Here is a 20510-nt window from a genome sequence, read left to right as displayed (position 1 = left end):
ATAAAAGTATAATGCAGTTTCTATGTGACCTTTTTCCTTTTCTAAATCAAATATAGAAAGTGTTAAATGCTGCGCAGGCTGTACGACCCCAAGGGGCAAAATGTGAATTTGGGTTACGTAAAATAAACTTAACCCGATGAGGTTTATTGCCTCAACTGAAAAGAAGAAGGCTTACGTTTCTAAAGCGCACTTTCACCACACACCTTTTCCGCCTTTTGCAGAGTGTTAACAGTTTGCTGAGACATGGTCAGGTCTTGATCTTCACACACACCAAATGTTTACCTTCCCACTTAACACAGATATGAGTAACATTTGGCCAGAAGGTGGCATGCTCAATTCCTTTGTGGACTATAAGAGGCTTGCAATTCTGATATTGATACTCATGGCTGGTTTTGTGGTCAAAGGAATCACAAACAAAAACATACCACAACACAATCTGCCGATGCTATTTTTCTGTGGTTCAGGATGTTATCTGTTGCGCCTGCATCTAGGTCTCCAGCTGACTGACACCAATTCCTCAGTCCTGATCTGCTGTGAAGGGTAGGTTTTGCCCTCCCATGGGTGTGTGTGTGTGTGTGTGTGTGTGTGTGTGTGTGTGTGTGTGTGTGTGTGTGTGTGTGGGAGGAGGGGGAGGGCTGTTTCCTCTGACCTCTGCTCACTGGCCCCACGTCTGAGGGCAAGGCCTCACAGCATGATGATCCCAGAAGGGTCGTACCTACATGTTTTTACTTCAGCACTCAGGCAGGATTAGTTTAGACCACAGCTAATGAATGAAGAAAGGCTGCAGATTGCTGTTTTGTGATGAGATATTCTGGATCATGATTCATCCTCACTGAACTCATATGTTTGGTCTCCCAACAGGCTGAGTGTGATTAAGCTTCCCCAGTGAAAATGCTGCACCACAGACAAAGACTTCACTGGGACCACAAGGAGAGACTCCACCTTTTTGCCTTCTGGCCTGTAATTTTTTCCTGCAACGTAAGCCGTCAATCCGAGCCGGTAGTCACACACATATTTGGCATATTAAGTTTTCTTACTTTTCTGCATTAGATGGCCTAATTGTGCATTCTCTCCTGTCTTTTTCCTGCCTTCAGACATTCATTTCGTCCACTGGTTTTCTAAAGAGCCCCTACAACAGAATAAAACCAGAGAACAGATGTGACACAGCTGTCAATAATTATTTTCAATAGTGACACTATAAAACAGAGTATATTAAAAAAAAAAAAAATACCTGTCACAATTTCCCAGAGAGCAAGGTGTCTCAGATGTCTTGTTTTGTCTGGCTAACAATCCAAAATATTCAGTTTTCTATGATAGAAGTCAAGAGAAATCCGAAAAAAATTTTGATCTGAAAAGCTGGAGTCCGAATTGTTGCAATTAGTTTAAAAATAACTCAAAATGCTGAACAAGCTAATTGCAGGACCTCTGCAGGAGAGGTGAAGAATCCACAGGTTTATTCAGAGGACCTTCCCTTTTAACATATGAAACATAGATTATCAAAGTTGAAAGAGTTCATCAGAAAACTGAGGATAGCTGAAGTTATGAAGACTGTACAGCCAGCTGACGTGTGTGTGGGTGGAATATACGTAGCTACAGGTGATATAAAAGAGGTAGCCTACTTGTTATGGCTTGTACTGCCCTACAGATACCGGGGACGAGTGGAGAGAGCAGGAGTCTCACACACACACACACACACACACACACACACACACACACACACACACACACACACACACACACACACACACACAAAATAATAAGGTTTACCATTGCACAACTGACTACAATAGCGGTAACAGGAGTTTATGAATGACAACAAGAACCGGTGGTGGAACAAGTACCAAGTTTATGGACTAGGAAATAGTAATCTGATAAAAAAAAATAATAATTGGGACTTTCTCAACTAATGAAGTCGGACCATGACTTAGTGTTATTTTGTCAAAGTATTCTAATTTACAAGTCAAACAAAACCACAGTAAAAATACTTACAGCATAATATTTAAAATACATATTTCAGCGGCTCACAGACGCACACAGGTAAAATCCGGTCGGTTTCAATGGAGATAATTCTCATATTAGAGCGTCTTGTTTCACTCTTTTCAAACAAATGTTTGGCCACACTCCTGGTTTAAGATAGCTGGCATCTATTGAGAGCAAGTGAGCATTGTTGCTTCTAGGGATAACCAGCATGAGGCATTCAGGTGACATCTGTTAATTGTAGCTACAGAAACCAACCTGGGTTTCACTCTTCCCCTCTAAACTGCATGAATTCTATGGTTTGTACCAACATGTGTAATGTATATATATTTTTTTCTTAAACAGGATTTGAAAGTCATTGTATGGTTAAAATTTTTGGAAAATACACAGCCATAATTACAGGTTAGTTAGATTACTCAATAAAAAAACTACATATTTCCTGTAAAAAAATGTCTTAACCTTGCCCTGTGACTGCTACAGGACAAACGGGTGCACCTCCACATCAAGCCACAAAATATACCGCTTGTTTGAATGGCAAGTTTTTTTTTTTTTTAAATACGATAAGTAAACACGGTATCACACAGTCAGTAAATATATTCCAGTACATTTTACTTTTAAGTGAGTGTGTGGATTTTATTTGTCCCAGTAATCTGTTTTGAGTCCAGTTGTGAAATCGTTAAATGTAAGTCATTTGGTAATAATGAGAGAAGCTCTATGAGATGAAAAACAATATGTCGAAGGTGGCGAATATAGACTTCTTTTCTGCGACTGACTGAAAAAAAAAAAAAAAAAAAACTCGCAACTGTTTGCATTTTTCCTCCTCAAGGTTTTGTTTCCAAGGCTGAAGTCACAGCGCGGAGCTGAGCAGAACGCAGCCAGCACAGCACAGCACAGCAGCTTTAAGTGATTCCAGATGTTTTAAGAATTGAACTCATGTGCGCTGCGAGAACAAAAAGATGTTCCCCTCTCTCTCTCCACCCCCCCCTTTTATTTTTTTCATCCCCGCTGCTCTCTGTTGCTGTCATCGTTCCTTCCCTCTCCTGCTTTCACTGAAAAAGAAAAGCACCTGGAGAATGTAACGTGTGTTTTGGTGGAACACTGAGGACACAAAAAAAGTAAAAATAAATAAATCAAAAAGCCTTCCCTAAAGCTGTGATATCAAATTTCAAGAATATGGAACAAAAAGGTTTGGAAATTAAAAAAAAAAAAAAAAGTCACAAAAAAAACCCAGTCTTGGTTAGACGCAGGAGGAGTATCTCAGGGCTATAATCTTTTCTTCAACTTTACTGCTGTTAACAAAGCAATGAAAAAGCTCAGCACGTGACACAAAAACTACACTGCACAAGTAATGACAACGCTTTCTCACAGCGCAAAGGCAGACTGTATGATTTCATGGTGTGGTATTCGTCTTCCCTATGATAAAACAGTCCTATGGGCAAGACGGGGAGAGGCTGGGTGGGGCTGGGGCTGGGTTAAACCGGGAGGAGGAGGAGGTGGAGTCCGACACGGGGTCTGCACACCTCCCTCGTGAACTCTCACGATGCCCCTGGGTGGCTACTCTCTCTTTTTTTTTTTTTTTTTTTTTTGGACTGGGTGCTTCTCTTCCTCCGACTGCTGGAGGATGTTAAAAGGAGAGAAAGGAGGGGGGCATTCAGGGAAATCAAGAACGTCAGCAATGTGCGAGACAGGTAGAGACAGGACTAAAATTAAAGGAGAGAAAGAAAGAGAGAGAGAGAGAGCACGAGAGAGACAGTAAAATGAGTTAACCGAGGTGGAGAGGAAAGCTGCAGACAAAGACAAGCAGATGAAGCATTAACAATAAAATCTAGAGCCACAGTTTAAAATGTCTGCTTTTTGGCAGATCATTTTTTGTGTTTCTGCAGCTGCAAGGCGAGCATAGGAATCCTATCATGGCCACATACAGCATCGTTATTATATCAAACCATATTACTATTTCTACTGGACATTAAAAGGGGAAGCAGGCTGCAGTTGGTGTCTTGTAAAGCGGCTGAGCTCCAGGAAAAGTGAGCAGAGGAGGAATGCAGATGTGTTGAGTGTCTCGACATGTTGTCGGGAGGCAGTGGACTGAGAGGAGTCCAGCTCTGGAGGTTTACGTCCCCTGTAGTCTCATAGGGTTAATATCCATGATCTCTCTATAGGAAAATGGCTTTTACCTGCGAGAATAAGTCTTCCATGTCATAACAGATGTCAGTTTTTTTTTTTAAATTATTATTCTCAAGGTTTTTCTTTCATGATTCTGGTGTTTGTGATGTTACACAAAGGTTTTATAAACCAAACAAGTGTCCTAAAAGTAACATTAGCGCAACAGCGACCCAAGTGACTCTGCAGCAGTCCAAAGAGTGTGGCGAGACAGGAAGCTGTGGATCCTGTGTTGAATGCGGGTGGCCACTTTCATTATCAGGTTAAGTATAACCATTAAACTTAATATAAAGTCTCACCTCTTTAATTGCTAGTCACAATCTGAAGTAACTTGAGAACTCAGTGACACTTTACCCAATTTGCCCACCTTTATTCAAGTCTATGAAGCTCCTTGCTTTACCTCAGTGACATCAGGTCTTGCACATTAATATATTTTGTCACGTCAGATAACATTCTGTTATGGGACCTTCAGCTTCTTCCCTGGGTTAGAACAATGTGATTCAAACCATCTGTTTTAGATGAAGTCAGATATTTAGTGAACTGCACATATGATTCATTCTGCTCAGACCTTGCCTCACAAAAATGTTTCTTTCATCCCGTTAAACGAACCCAACTTGCTGTATTTGTCAGTGAAGAGGATGTTTCATGATAAAACATACTCTGCTTTTCTTTTCAGATTCCATATTTTCATATACGTTGCATCCGCAACAGAAGCAGCATCCACCCTGCTAGAAACTGGGGCTATAATTTAATTGTGTCAGAGGGTAAAATAAGTGCACACTGGTCCACCATCACCATACACACTCAATTTTGCCAGCACGAACTGCTCCTCCCGCTCTTCTTTCCCCTCTGTGGTTGAGTCTTAAATTTTTTGTCTCGACACTGTTTTTGTTCCTCCTCTTTGCACCTCAGCCAAGTATACTCCCTTTGTTGATGTGGCAGGCCTGGGAAATGAAGAGTTGATACTTCATGTTCGGCAAAGAGGAGCACCTCCTCTTCTCTTCTTTTTATTTTTTTTTTTGGACTTACTTGCTTGCAAACGTGGACAGAAAAGAAAAAAAAAGAATAACTTGGGAAGCTAACACACTGACACAGATTGGCAGGTTTGGTGGTGGTCAGCAAATATGTGTCTTTTTCTTTATGATTATTTTACTTTATTTTTAACATTTTCTATTTATTTTAGAGTAAAAAAAAGAAAGTTGCAAAGACGTGTTCGAGTCTTTGCATCCCAGTCTGTTTATACACAATTTAACAATTCGACAAATGCTGTCACTACAACCCAAACTTCATCTTTTTATTTGACTGTCTGGACTACAAGAAAAAAAAAACAGATGCTTGAACTATTATTGATAAATGATTTGATTTCCATTTACAGCACCAATCATGAGCCAGGAAAAAGAACAGGACTTTCACTGCCTTCGTTTTCAAAACCTCCTACGAGCAAATCTGTCCAGGCGAGAGAGAGGCAGCTAATAAATGACAGAGCAAGGTGCGTTTCATCGCCAGTGAACGAGCTCTCAGTGAGTTTCCATTGTGTGATGTGGAGAGTGGAGAGAGAGAGAGAGAGAGAGAGAGAGAGAGAGAGAGAGAGAGAGAGAGAGAGAGAGAGAGAGCGGGAGAGAGAAACCAAACATTTTGCCTTTCGTTGCAAAGCACAGCTGAACATAAACCAGAGAAGGACATGACACTGAGCTAAATATGGGCAACCGGCTGGAGCCAATCAGCACATGTGCATCCATTAGCCCCACCCACTCCCAACTCTCCCTAAACCATCTATCAGGGCTCTTTGGAGTCAAACGTGTGACGTGGAGACCTCAAAAGCTGCTGTTTCTTCTTATCATCTCGAACCTGTTTGGCTCAGAGCGTCTGTTCTCTTCTCTTACATACAGTGTTTTCTATGGTATTTCCTCTGAGGAGTCAGTCGCAGAGCTTGTGTCCTTGCCGAAGCACTAAGGGTCTACTGGTGAACAACAAAGTCCAAACATGGCTATCTCCGGGTCCTGAACACTTGGACAAAACTGGAACTGAAATGTAATAAAGTGATTTCGTGGCTGAAATTCAAAGCAATGCATTGATTTTCAAGTTGAGTAATTAAGTTTCTGTCAGCAGAGCAAAACAAAAAAGTATTAAAAAAAACAAAAAACAGAAACCAGCTCCAAACTTGCCATCACAGTTAAAACTTGGACACCAGGGTGCATTTATTTTAGCTGTGATGTGGAATCTTAACTCTGATTGTGTAGTTTTACAGCTGACGGCAGCCAAATATGGGTAAATTCTTGCATTGTGCTTCTGTCCTTTAAGGTGTTGCCCACTTGAATGTGAACCCCACTCCCCCTTAAATGTGAGCAACTGCCAAAGTCACGTGAATTGTGTTTCTCCGGATCGCAGACAGAAGGCGTGTTTATATCTGGTTTGGAAACAGTCATGATGATTATCTCAAACTGCAGAGCTGCTTTTCACTTTAAACACTCTGAGACTGTATAATATACACACACAATATACCTGGTTGCCAGGATGCAGTCGTGTCAGCATCTCATGAAGCCTAATTGCCAGTTCTCTGTGTTCAACATATAGACCTGGAGTCGCCTCCCTGCAGTGGGTTCATACGAGCAGGGGGTCAGGATTTACACATCCACGGTTTGACTGAGACCTTAACTCCTCCCGTTTGAGGCCGTCTAAAACCTGCCGCCCCATCTCCGTCACCCTCACCTCTCTACCTGCCGTATGCTCCCCATTAGCAGAGGGGAAGCAGGCTCCATCACTGGGGAGCCTGATGCTGACTTAGTTTAATCTGCTGAATAACCCGCAAAAAGCCCAGTGGCAACAATCAGCACTTGGCTCAGGTAGTAAAGACCCTAAACTTCACTCTAGATTTAATGCCAGTGAGTTTACATTCACTCGGTTTGCTCACTTTGGGAGCAGGAGGCTGAATTTAGTCTCAGACAATGAAAGTGGTCCATTTTCTTTTGTCAGCCTCATTTAAACCTGCAGTGCAGAACGTTTGTCTCCCCTCCTGCCACTGAGAGGAATTACAAAACCCCTGTCGACAGGTGCTGATATCATAGACTCATCTACTCTGTCGCGGTGGATACACAGCGGACAACTGAAATAAAAGGCATCACAACTAAATACATTTTTTTTTACAAACAACCATTATAAACATCCTCACCAAACTACTGTTACATCTTGAATTGCACATCTGATGAAGGAAAAATATCATCATAATCATATGTTGTTTAGCGGAAGAAATGCAAATATTAACATTGAACATACGCATATTTCTGTTTATTTGTTTTGTTGCTGATAAAATGTCTAATTTTTCCTAAAGCTTCATAGACACCATCATGTAAGAACAGTTGTGCATTAACAACAACAAAGGTGGCCAATCTTTTCCATATTAATTTTCCACAACCATAAAACATTACAGTGCAGCCATGTTTAGTCTTAAATAGGGGCCTTTGAGACCCGCAGCCCCCTATTGTACATTTTGCAAGGGCCCCAAACTGGTTTCTGGCTCCCAATTAAACAACAGAAGCACCTAAAGCTATTGTAAAACACCCAGGGGTGCTCAAACACCTCAAATAAAAAGCCCTTGATCTTCTCAGTCACTATATAACAAAGGCAGCCAAAGAGGCTCTTTTAAACAAGGGCTTGCTACTGTGAGGGCCCTTGCAAATGAATCTCAACTTACTCTAATAAACACTTCTGTAAAATGCGTTTTTCCCTTCAAACAAGCAGAGGCTGATCTTTGATGTAGCGTTATGATGGCACATCCATCTTTATGAGAAAAGATAACAGATGTGACATGCCAAAGAGGAGTATCAGATTATTTAGTGAAATTGTGAACAAGCCACACTAAATATTTCACTTTTGTCTTCATCGAGGAAGATTTCCAGGAAGACACTTGTTTTAGTTCGAGTATCGATCTCACACTTGGCTGCTGCAATGACAGTGTTCGCTCAGGTTGCAGCACCAGCAACCAAAAACATCTGGTTTTGTCACTCTTGGACACGGTCTTAAACATATCTCACTAGGATGTGACTGGAAAAGAAATCAGACTGAGGACATTGTAGAAGAGCAAAAGAACGCAGTGTTTGGAAAGGTTTTGGGAGGATCGGTGTACCTGTGTTAGAAGCATATCTAGAGCGAGGTGGATCAAAAATAGTTAGTCTGAAGAACTGGAAAACGGTTTCTGTTTATTTGTGCAATATTTCCATTCTGTTGGGGGGCTTCTGTGGATCAATAAAAGCCTCGACTAATGTCAACAATTTATGAGATGGGAACTCTAGGGTTGTGCGATGTCTAACAAACTGACATATGCCGATGCCATTGTCCATCAACATACTCTAGCGGACTGACAGTTTCCAACTTAGACCTTACTACACTTCGCTCAGCACCCTTCTGACTTCTCGCGGAGCGAGTTGGTAGTCTGCTGCGGCTATACCCATTAACATGCTGGCAAGTCAGGAACGTCACGATTGATCTCCGAGCTTCTTTCTACAGCATTTTCTCTTTACCATGTGTAGAGTTATTAGCTCTCCAAGCCAGTAAGCCTGCCAACGGTCATTTGAAAATCTCAGTAGGGGTCACATCTGTGGGATAACAAAGCTAAAGTACATTTATTTTGCTAGCGAATCCACTGAATGTGAGAATTTGTGACCAGACCATGAATCAGAATGAACTATTTTATATATCAAGGTTTTATCAGTTGGTATGAATGACTAAAATTTTGGATATAGGTATAGTAATTTGGTGTCCAAAGAACTGCTTCCAGATTAACATTAGTTCCCCAAAGAACTAAACATCTGATTAAAAAAAATATGTTGGTGTGGATTGAAAGTTCTCATTAAATGATTGCACCTGAACACCTCCCCAAATTTTTTAATTTAAATCTTGTTTAAACATTAGCCAGATCAGACAGAGGAAGAGGCAGTAGAGCGAGTCTTTATCAATCCCTTCGCCTCTCCCTGACATCTTTGTCTTTGCCTCTTTGTCTGCTTATCTCTGTCTGCCTCGATCCCTTTCCATCCCTCCTCTTCTTCTTCTTCCTACGTACTCTCTCCATCTCTTGACTCATCCAGGCCGGAGACCAAGAATAATAGGAGACAGGAAAGAAAAGTCCAGAGCGGCTGAGTGCGTGGGGCCAAGAACCAAACCCAGTGGCCTTTTTTTTTTTTTTTTTTTTTTTTTTTCCTCTTTTCTATAACCCTCTAATTTTGCATGTATTTTAGGATGAAGGTTTATAGAGCTCAAGTCTGAGTGCAAAGCCAAAAGCTTGGGACTGACTAGGATATTCAGTCACTGCCCTCTCTACTCATGAGTCACTTTCTCATAAGAGGTAAATGGTTTTGCTGCAGCTCTTTTTCAACTGATTGTGGTGTTGAAGTTTAATCTGGGGTAGAAGTAAGTGAATATGGAAAATGCTCTTTTGGAAATCTTTAAAATAGGTCATCACTGCAATATTGCAAGGCAACTGAATGATTGGAAATAAAAAATAGAGGTGTGCATTCTTCTTTTTTCACGACAAGCGAGAAAGACTGTTTTGTCTTTATTTGACATTTTAACAGATGCTGTTAAATGCAGAATTGCAGGAGACAATGCAGCCTTTAAAAAAAAACAAAAAAACAAGGGAAAATCTGTACACAGATCACCTGGTTTCAAAACTATACAGGTGTCCACGCAACATAACTGTAAATGAAGTTGCAACTGACTGCAAACTCGTGTCTACAGCCAGCCATAAACATGTCTTTCACTGAGCGATCAAAGTTACAGCATTAGGCAACCAAATTCTTCGACTTCTTGTATCTATTTCAAACTAAAAGCCCGTATTTCAAAGTAAAAGCAGTTTCATATACAGTCAAGCCATATACTAGGTTTGGACCTAGTCTTGTTTTCTATTTCATTACATTACATCAGACTGGTGTTTCTATTTTTGATGGTCATATAGAGTAGATATGACCAGTATTAAATCTAGCACAACATTAAGACAAAGGACAATAGACATTTTACATAATGCAATATATGTCGTTCACTCCCTTACCCTGCACCTACTACTACTCCTACTACTACCACTACTACTATTACTAATGCCCTGCATACTGTAAATTAATACAATTCTTAATACCGACATTAGTATAGTTTATAAGTCTAATTTGGAAAGCACAATTCAAGCACACACCCTTCCCACTCCACCACTGCCATTCTCCATACTTCCTCTCCAGGCAACATCTGAAAGCTGTTAGTCCTACAATTTCAGGGTGACATAGGAGGCAAGCATAAATCTCAATACCTCCTCCTCCAACAGCAGCAGCAACAGTGGTTTGTGAACATGTGGCTGGCACCACGATACCTCATTATGCATGAAATGTCTTCTCCTGAAGGTGAATTTTCAACATGGCAAACAATTTAAGCACCAAAAGAGTCTGAATCTGAGACTGTAGGTGGTGACATGCTGTCACAGATTTGACTTTAGCTGAGGGAAATTATTTGGACTTCATTTAAAGATTTTTTAAAAATCTTCTCTGCATCTTTCTCTGCAATTTTTAAGATGTATTAATTACTGCAATTACGCGATATCAAAAACAGAGAGAAAGCAATGACAAAAGGAAGGAAACTGCTGCCAATGTGTGTGGTCAGGATATGTTTACTTAACTGAAAGATACGGCATTCTCAAAACCACTAGTAAGAGTAAATGAGGCCTGAAAATATCAACAAAACTTCACAATACCTGAGCAAAATGTACAAAACTGTTCGCCTCGGCTTTTGAAAAACTGCATGAAACAGTGATTAAGCAGTCACAGTTTTTTTGTGTACGCACGTCCAACAACAACTTTGTTAGTTTATTTAAATATCTCTGCAAAGAGAGAGAAAGCGTGTAACGTGGCAACTTTACACAAATCCTCACCATGAAGAAAGGAGGTGAAAATAAGGGAGGAGGAAGAAGCGAGGAGGGAGAAGAAGAAGGCGGCTTTGGCCATTTAAATGGCTGGAGTTGTATACACTGCGTCTGCTAAACAGTGGGTTAAGAGAAGTAATTTTTACCCGTGCTGGATGTTAGGGGAGGGAGAACAGACCACACTGCATTCTTTTGTGTTGAGGTCACTTTTTTCTTCTCAACCATTACGAAGTGCTCAGTCGACTTCAGGCCGGACTGCAAGCTCGCTCTAATGGAGCAGTGAGGGATCTACTGCACATGCTCAGAAGTGACAACGTCCGCGGGTGTTTCCTCTTTTTCCAAAACAAACAGCATTTCCGTCTTCGAGGTGCTTAATTACAGATTCCATCCCTCATGTTTTCATAAATGAGACAAATTACAAAAGATTTCAGCATGCGATAAAATCTTAAACAGTCAATGGAATTAGCTCCTCTGAAAAGGATCCACCTGCAGGTATCTGGGGTTTTACACTGTAAACAGCATCACGCTACTTCCACCTTTGATCTGAAACACAAAAAAAATCCTAACTTGCAGACAAAAGCGTTTCAAGACAGCCAAACGTTAGCATAGCTTGCTGGAGCTATTTGAACAAACGACCAATACCGCTGTTTTTTTCCAATAAGGACAAACCCTCCGAATTGTGTTTTCACCACCGCCGTCAATCAAAGGACTCGATCAGAAAACGTGCTCACAACAAGGCCGGAAAGACATAAGAGATGAGACAGAAGACAGAAATAAAGAGGAGCAGAAGAAATGCCACCGATGTCTGTGATAAAAGTCCAATTAAAATACCAATGATTGGGAAGGATTTCTAAGATTTCAAGGAAATAAAGTTGCGTGACATGAAAGTAAAAGTTACACAAAAAGAATTAGCAGTGCTAAAAACCTTCATCACTGAGTAACCTCCTTACACTTTGGGGGAGTAATGGATTACGCTTTCTGGACAACTTTCCAGTGCACGTCAGCCTTTAAAACACTTTTTATTTTTTGCCAAATCAAACAAACAACATAGTGAGTGTCGTTTACCTCCACACATCATTCCTGTGGTTTCCTGCTCGGTCCTGGAGGGAGACACTTTTTCAACCTCATGTCAATGGTCTGGAGGTCTTAAAAAAACAAGGGCATCATGTGAAGAGTGATTTTACACCACACTGATAAAAGAGCAACAAGTTGACATCAAGTATCAGACTTGCAATCTTGTGAAATGATGAGCAGCATCAACACGTGAAGGGTTTTCTAAATATTTAAGGAGGAATTTAGTTAATGAAATACTGTCATCATTTTCCTTTGCTCGCATATAACGAGCAATTAAAAGCACATTAAACAGTATTTTTTTTTTTTTTTTTTTTTTTTTTAAATCTGTACAATTTATGGACACATATGGTGCACAAATCATAACACAAGACAATGTAAAGTCATTCAGGTCCAATATTTAATGAAGGTTTGCTTTGATGCGTTTGTGACGGCAAGCTTGACTTTACAATTATTTACTTGCATTGTCAACATCTTCTTCTTCATCCTGGTTATTTTCTTGTCATTGAGTTGGATTTGATTGATGATTACAGAATATAACAAGGTAAAGTAATGTGCAGAGTAAAGAAAAGAGCTGAAAATGGACTAATTCACTTACAGTTTTACCTTATTATACTTAATATAATTTAGTGTAATATAAAATTGTATTGACTTTGTCCCTTGATATAAAGAGAGACTCACGGTTCAATAAATATTTTGCCCACCTGGAAACTGATGGTGTGATATTGAGATTAAATGTCTGATTGAACCAGAATGAATTTGTGAATTAGTTTAAAAATTAAGATTTGGAAGAAGAGAAAATCTTTCTTTATCCTCTTCTTCAGTATTGCAGAAAAAAAAACTATCCAGAGGACATCGTAGCCAGGTTGACTAATACCTTTAACTTCTGCAACACGGAAAATCCTACAAGATACGACTGCCAAGGCTGTGATAACATGACAGCTTGTATTTTACTGTCTCTCAGTAAAAACTCTGGCAGGCCAAACCTTTACTAACAAGACAAACTAAGAGGAAGATTAAAAGGTTGACATTTTTATAAACACGGAGAACCAAAGAGTTTATGGATAACATACATACATACATGACGGAGCAACAGTTTGAGATTATAGACATACCAAAATATATACTATATATTTTAGGTAAAAGGACTTTTGACTGTGTTAAGAATATTCCCAGAGTATCTTTGTCTTTGCAGAGTAAAAAGTAGGACGTTGTTGAATTTCGTTTCCGCGGCTGAGGGGAGAGTATGAGTCATCAGACAGATGGGAATTTTTTCCCTACATAGTTACAGGCTTCCCTATTTCCATTTCCAGTGTCTCTCAGTTTTAGGTTACCTGCTGTGTATTTTACCTCTTTTCTCTCTTAGTTTTATAGAAATAATGAATTTTTAAAACTTCTACTTTCCAAACCTGATGTCTCCGCCTACTCAAACCTTCATTCTCTCTTTGCTTTTCTATGGTTTTCTATGTTGCTCTGCCTTTTTCTTTTTCCCGGCTTTCACCTCCATTTTTATCAAATGTGTACATCTCCGTAGGCCGCAGTATTTGTGAGTGCTTGCAGAGGGGTGGCAGACAGCTGGAGTAACGACATTTCCAGACGGGATCTCTGAGCTCATTTCCCCCCAATGATTCCTCGCGAATTCACTCTGTGATAGAGGTTAACTTTGGCCTCAAATCACGATTCTTAGACACTATTTATACGTTAAATGTTTACAACTGGTGGTACAGAGGAGAAATAAGCATGACTAAGAGATATGCAAAATACATAAGACAAAAAGACCTCGGAATAAAATAGAAAAAAGATCATTTAAAAACAAATTTAGCCTTTGGTTAATCGTGGTTTTCTGTGAGGATCATGCAAAAGAGAAAAAGAACGAAGGATAAAAGGACAAGAAATGGATAGTGTCATAAAAGCACTGACTAACTTTCCCAGATGTTGGGAAAGACCAGAATCAAGCCACCCTGAAGAGACTGCGGATCAACTGGAAACACTCATCAGAGAAGAATGAGAGGAAAATTTAGATTTCATCAAATACCAGAAATTTAAAAAAAAAAGTTTTAAAAAGCAGGTTTTAGTTTAATGATTTTAAAAGAGTGTGTGATATATCTACTTTGGAAACAGACACACACAGATGAAGACTTGTGTCACTTTTTCCTTCTTTTTGTGTGCGTCTCTCATCCAGAAAAATAATATTCCTTCCCGACATCTTTGTGCTAACTCTCCCCTCTCTGCGTTGCAGTGGGCTCTGCCTCATTTTGAGCCATTGTGGCAGGGAAATATGACACCCACATGCACAGTGGGGCTCTTTGGTTTTTGTCTTGTGGCCTCTGACGCTCTCCTAATCAACATAAATGAAGGGACACTATGATTCTCGATTACTATAAATTGTCAGTGGGACGTATGGGGACGTGTCATTTGTTGCGGAGCTGTTACACATCATTTATGGAGTTGTTTTCGACAGAAACTCAACTGTACCCATTTAACAATCAGTTGTTGTAGAAAAGCAAACACTTGTTAAACTTTTTCTTGAAAAGAACATAAACTAAGTAGAAAAATTAACCAGAGCAGTGACTTGATGACACACTAAAAGCAGCCCTTCAGATAAACCTTTCACTGTCCCGTTTGCTCTTTTTCTCCCTACTTTTTTCCTTGTTTTTTCGCGGTGCCACGCTCGCCAGCAGCCTCGCACATTATCTGAAGTAAGGGAAGGATCCAGTCATACTTTCCATCCACTCTCCGCGTCTGACTGGATGTCTGCGCCGGTGGGGGGAAGGGGGAAGGAAGGGGGAGGGGTGGGCGGTGGATGGGATGGGATGGGAGAAAGAGAGAGGAGGCAGGGCGAGAAAGAAGGAGGGATGGAGAGCCGGAGAGAGTTGGGATGGGGGCTGGGACACCGGAGAGAGCCAGATGCAGGGACGGAAAGAAAACCAGGGCAACGAAACGGCCCAAGCTAAAATGTGTGTTTTGTGAGAGAAATGAAGCCAACAGATAACTGCGAAGCACATCTTACATTCAATCATGAAAAAAGTAGTGTTGTGGGTACGAAGAGGAAATTAGTTATCTGGGCTTTTAGTCAAAAGATGTGCATTTAACATGAAGCCATCACTGATTGGCTAATAAAGGACGTGGCTATAGGTTTGTCGGTTTGTAGGTTTGGGTTCCTCACCAATTTATCTCACGCCCAAAAGGGGAGGTAAAACATTATGTCATGGTGAGGAGAACTCTTGAGAGGAAATACAGTCTGGATGATTTAAATACTTGGGCATCCATTTACTTTTTGTACATATTTTTATGCATATTCATTTTCACTGTGATATTTTTTTTACATCCAATCAATAACAATTACATGTGAAGGACTGTCAGATTTCCAAATTGATCATATGTGACAGGAGATTAAACATTTGTTTTCGTTGTTGTTCTGTGTTAGACGCAACATTTTCACATCATTCATAAATTCCAATAATAAACCACTATTCGGATAGCTAGTATTGATGATATCGATAAAAAGCCACTAAATAAAGACACAGCATTCCCAATGGGTCAGCTTTACTTTACATAAAAACTGGAAACAGTGTTCGTAAAGCTTAAACTGACCATAAGGATGCGTCTCAGTCATGTTAGTACTTCAGGTATCAAATCAGTGACCTAAATCAGTGGAAAAAATGACTAAGTTGCAGTGAACTCTTCCAAAATCTCCTGGAAGATTTCTTGGTGTTTTGTAATAAAAAATTGTGTTGTGCTACCTTACTAGAGGTGATTCTGCATCAAATTAAATAAAGAAATTCATTTAAATCATGATTATTTCATATTTAATAGTGTTTGCAGATAAACAGTGTTACAGGTTGGGAGTAAACCTGATAACAGCCATTTAGAATTTAAAGACATACTGTGCAGTGACTGATTTGATTTTTGATACTGTACAATTTTCCACATAGTACCCTGTAATTTTGCCTACAGCAGGTGGTGGGCCCACAATGGGCCTCTGCTTAAAAAAAAAAAAAAAAAAAAAAAAAAAAAAAAAAAGCGAGGAACGTCTGTGCAAAAACCCATGATTGCCAATAATTAACAAACATTATAACGACCTGGAACAAATATTTAACAGCAAGTAATAGTGGCCCTTATTGCAAATTGCCGTTCAGACAGCGAGTCACAGGAGACAGTACAGTTGGGGGTTTTTTTTTAAGTGGAAAAACAAATAAATGCCCTGTGGTAGCTTAAATAAGGTGGAAGAATATTGCCTCCAGGCACTTAGTGATAGAAAAGAAAGACAGACAGAGAGATAGAGGGTTTGGCTTTGTTGAGTTCAGAGCAGTGGAGGCTCACAGGCTTACAAGTAGAAACACGTGGACACGGCAGGCAGATGCTACGTGTTGCTGGCTGTGGCTCAGACAGCTTGCAGTGGAACGTACAGTTTAGATCTGTTTAGTGACTTTGCATGGTTTTCTTAGTCTTACTGCTGCATGCAAAGAGGCCCTCTTCAAAATATGAGCTTAATTTATTGCTGATTGCCTGAAGTGAAGTAATCCAACTACATCCAGCCCTCCGAGCATCAGTGCAGGACATGTTTGTGTGATTTGAGCCCTCCTGATGGGGTCTGCACCGCTTTCAACAAACACACGATCCCCTCCGCCATCAAACAGCAACCGTTTCCGTCCATAAACTCTCGTCCACGGGAGGCCTGTTGTTTTTCATCGTGAAAAACAGTTTCCCTATTCTCATTAATGAGGAAGAAGGCCGTTAAAAAAAAAAAGTCGCAGCAGCAGTTTGCGGAGACACCTTTTCCCACAACCTGTTACATCTCGGGCTCGAGCACTTGCACAAGCTGCCAATGACAAACGTGGAATTTCCTCCCTCGAGTCTACAAAGCATGGTGGCTCCGATTCCATTATTTTTCTACTCCCTCTGTTCTGACACAAGAATTATCTTCTCACGGGTGGATTTCTACGTTGGCAATAAGAAGAGGTTGGATTGTTTCAGATTCTCTTGGACAGGGAACCAGATCCCAGAAAAGATATGCTAAATATCTCATCCCACAGAGAGGAGAGACGACAGGTAGCTTCAAGCTACAATGGTGGAGTGTGAAGGCAGTTAAAATGCTATAAAATCATTGTGGGATGCGTCCACCCAAACCATCGGTCTGAGCTCTTTATATTATGGATTGCAGCAACTGGATTCCAAAGCAAACACTAGAAAATTACCAGTTCTATTTAAACACTGTCCTGCGAGCTTCAGCTTCATTTCGCTCGGGGAAAGTCTCTCTGAAAGAGTTGCTTCAAAACCGGATTCCTCATCTAATGTGACCTGATTCATTGCATTTTAAACATTCAGAAAATGAATTAAAGCAAGAGAATAAAACAAATACACATATTGTTGAGGAAAATGTAGTTTTTAAGTTAGAATTACAGACACAGCACACAGGAACGAGTCTTATCAAATGGGTTTCCTCTCAAACAAACACACTTCCCTTTTTCCATTGGATTTACAACACTCTGAAATCTGTGGTGTACTTTAACAATCCCCATCCTTCTCTTTCTTATCCAAAAATAAGCTAATAAAAGTCACTCAAATGGATGTATCTTGTCCTGGAGCAAAACGCTCGCTAGTAGCCATTTCTAAGGGATAATTTATGTGCGCAATATAAGAAAAGATGCAAATTGTCACCGTACATGTCACACACCAGTGTCTTTCTCTTCAAGGAAAGTTAACTAAGCCTTGTACAAACAGCAATGGATGCATTAAATCAGGTGTAGCTTACTGTAAAAAAAAAAAAAAAAAAAAACCCTAAGTAGGCACTGAAAGGGAAGCTGACAGCTGTCTGTTTGTTTGGCAGGTGTTCGAGCAGATACTCTGCTTTCATTAGACGGTGAACAGATACTTAAAAAACACCTGTTTAGTTCAAACTAAATCATTAACGACACACGTTTCCTCGGAAACTATTCATTTTCTCTGCACTTTGAGCAATATCATAACTTGTGCTGACGGTCTGCATATCGGACGTGCAGATGTCTTCAGATTAGCAGGAAAAAGAGATGAAACGAAAAGCTTAAGTAAACATTAGAATTCGTTTTCTGAATTTGTTTTTTTTCACTTTTCAATCAAAACCCCAAACAATTTATTCTACTCCTAGCATACTAGTTAGCGTTCATGAAACTACAATCTAGTAAAAAATAGTTTTCCTGTTATTCCTCATATAGCTTCACTTAGCCTTGTTAGTTGTCTTATGAATATTTTGCACATTTTCATGATAGTGATTTTTATTCTTTGTTGATCCAGTTAGTATGAATTACACTAACTAGCACAAAGCAAATTACATACCAATCATAGGCTGTATTGACACTTTAGGTTCAAGATCACGGGAAAAAAACAACTTAAGAATTTAAGAAAACATAATTATGCTTGGCTTTATAATGCAACCCGATATCACACCAAAGCCCGTAATACACCCATCATTCCACTAGAGGGTACCATGTCATTATTATGGCTCGCCGAGTCGTGAAAAGTAAGTAGCCTTACGTTAAGCCACCAAAAACCAAACCAAGAAAAGACTTCACATAATGTCACGTCAGTAACATTGTTTATGTCCCGTAAGTTAAAATTAAGTTACAACGTTTTCGTAACTTACTTTAAGAAAATCTGATTTGACTTTTGTTTTCTCACAGACTCAAACCCCAGTCTGTGGGAGAAAACTTCTGGGTTTTTTTTTCCATCCAACTTTCCCCAACTTGTCCCTATTTGGACGTTGTCTTTTTGTACTGTACTTCGTCACATGACCTCCTTCTTCAACTCCGATCATACATGCATGTACTTTTCACGCCTAGCGGGGCTAAACATGACACTGACACGGTATCCTCTAGTGGACTGACGTATGTATTACATGCTTTGGTATAATAGCATGTAGGTGTTGGTAAAAAGCTTGTGTGTACTATTATTGTTATTTTAATGTTTTTCTTCAAACTTAAATACTTTCAGGTTTGTCTTGCTTGTTCATTATGACCATTTTGTCTTTTTGATTTTTTTTTTTTTTTTTTTTTTTGCTGAGACGTGGCTGGTGTTAGCTAAGCATTTTATTTGTATATTCAATTTTTTTGAAATTACATGACACTTTCATTGCAAGATACTGTAAAATATCATCACAGGAAGAATATGTTATTTTATACACTCTTGATTTTACTTTTTTATAAATGGGAATGAAGTCTTTTAAAAATAAAACATTCATACTAACGTTTGTGCTCAAACAACTGAAAAACATACAAAAAAAACATTCATTATCATTTAATCTGCTGGATTCACAATCTAACATGCTTTTAATCTCGTTTCCAGATAGTTAAAACAGGACAGCGTTTTTAGGTTGAATGTTAAGAAAAAGAAAAAAAGAAAGAAGAGTACAGCAAGAGAGTAAATGAAAGGTCAGATTGGGCCACACTGTATTTGTAGAAGCTGCAACGTGTCCACAGTGTAACCAGACTTCTTTGTGGATGTGCCAGATTTTCTTCTCTCTGCCTCCCTCCCTGTCTATCTCTAACATCATCAGATGGCGATGTCTCTTTTTGGAAAGGGTGGATTTTAAACACAACTAGTTGTACATGCTTTTCAACTGTGTTCATGTGGCTTCTGTAGCACCATTGAGTGACAGTTGTAGAGGAAGGGTTTGGATAATTAGGGGAAACACAAAAGGTTTATTTTAGGGAATATGTTAACATTTATTAATGACGTCATGGTTTGCTGTTACTGTAACTGGATGCAATGCATATGTGAAGTTATATTCGAATACATGTGTGCTGTACATACAGTATGCTGGTGTTACATTAAATGCAGCTACTCACAGATGATTTTTTTTTTTCCCTGAACATGTCTGTGAGGGGCAGAAGAACCTAATTACTTGTAGAAACTCGTACAGTCTACAAACATTTAAGAAGTTTTAATCTCCGTCAGGTTTGCTCTCCGTGCGTAAATTGCGCACACGTTGACATCCTCAGACATCCCTGAGAACCCTCTCCTTCTTCTATTTTTAAGAAAAAAACACTTAGCCCCTCATGAAATAAATTTTTCCTGAACAACTGAAATCAAAACAGTCCTCAGCTGCTCATATCGTTACTAAATTGGGGTTAATTAATGCTATACGTGGCAGACTATCTGTTCCAATGATACAATCCAAAACAGCTCATTTCGGCTCAGCGACGCAGTGTCTCAGGTTGGATGCCGAAAAGACAAAACACCCCAACAACACAAGTCTCAGTTTAGAAAATCCAAGAAGGTTTAATAAAAACACGTCTGAACGGTGGAAAGCCGGCGCATAAATGATGCCTTTCCCTCATCATCCACGTTTCAGCTGAAACGTGAACTTGTTTGACATGTTTAAAGACAGCCCCTCTCTCTGATGAAGGAGGGACTCGAACATGCACAAGTT

Source organism: Embiotoca jacksoni, unplaced genomic scaffold, assembly GCF_022577435.1.
Source record: "Embiotoca jacksoni isolate LCO1_2020_lvr unplaced genomic scaffold, fEmbJac1.0.p SCAF_26, whole genome shotgun sequence".
Taxonomy (NCBI): domain Eukaryota; kingdom Metazoa; phylum Chordata; class Actinopteri; family Embiotocidae; genus Embiotoca; species Embiotoca jacksoni.
Note: the sequence above shows the minus strand (reverse complement) of the source record.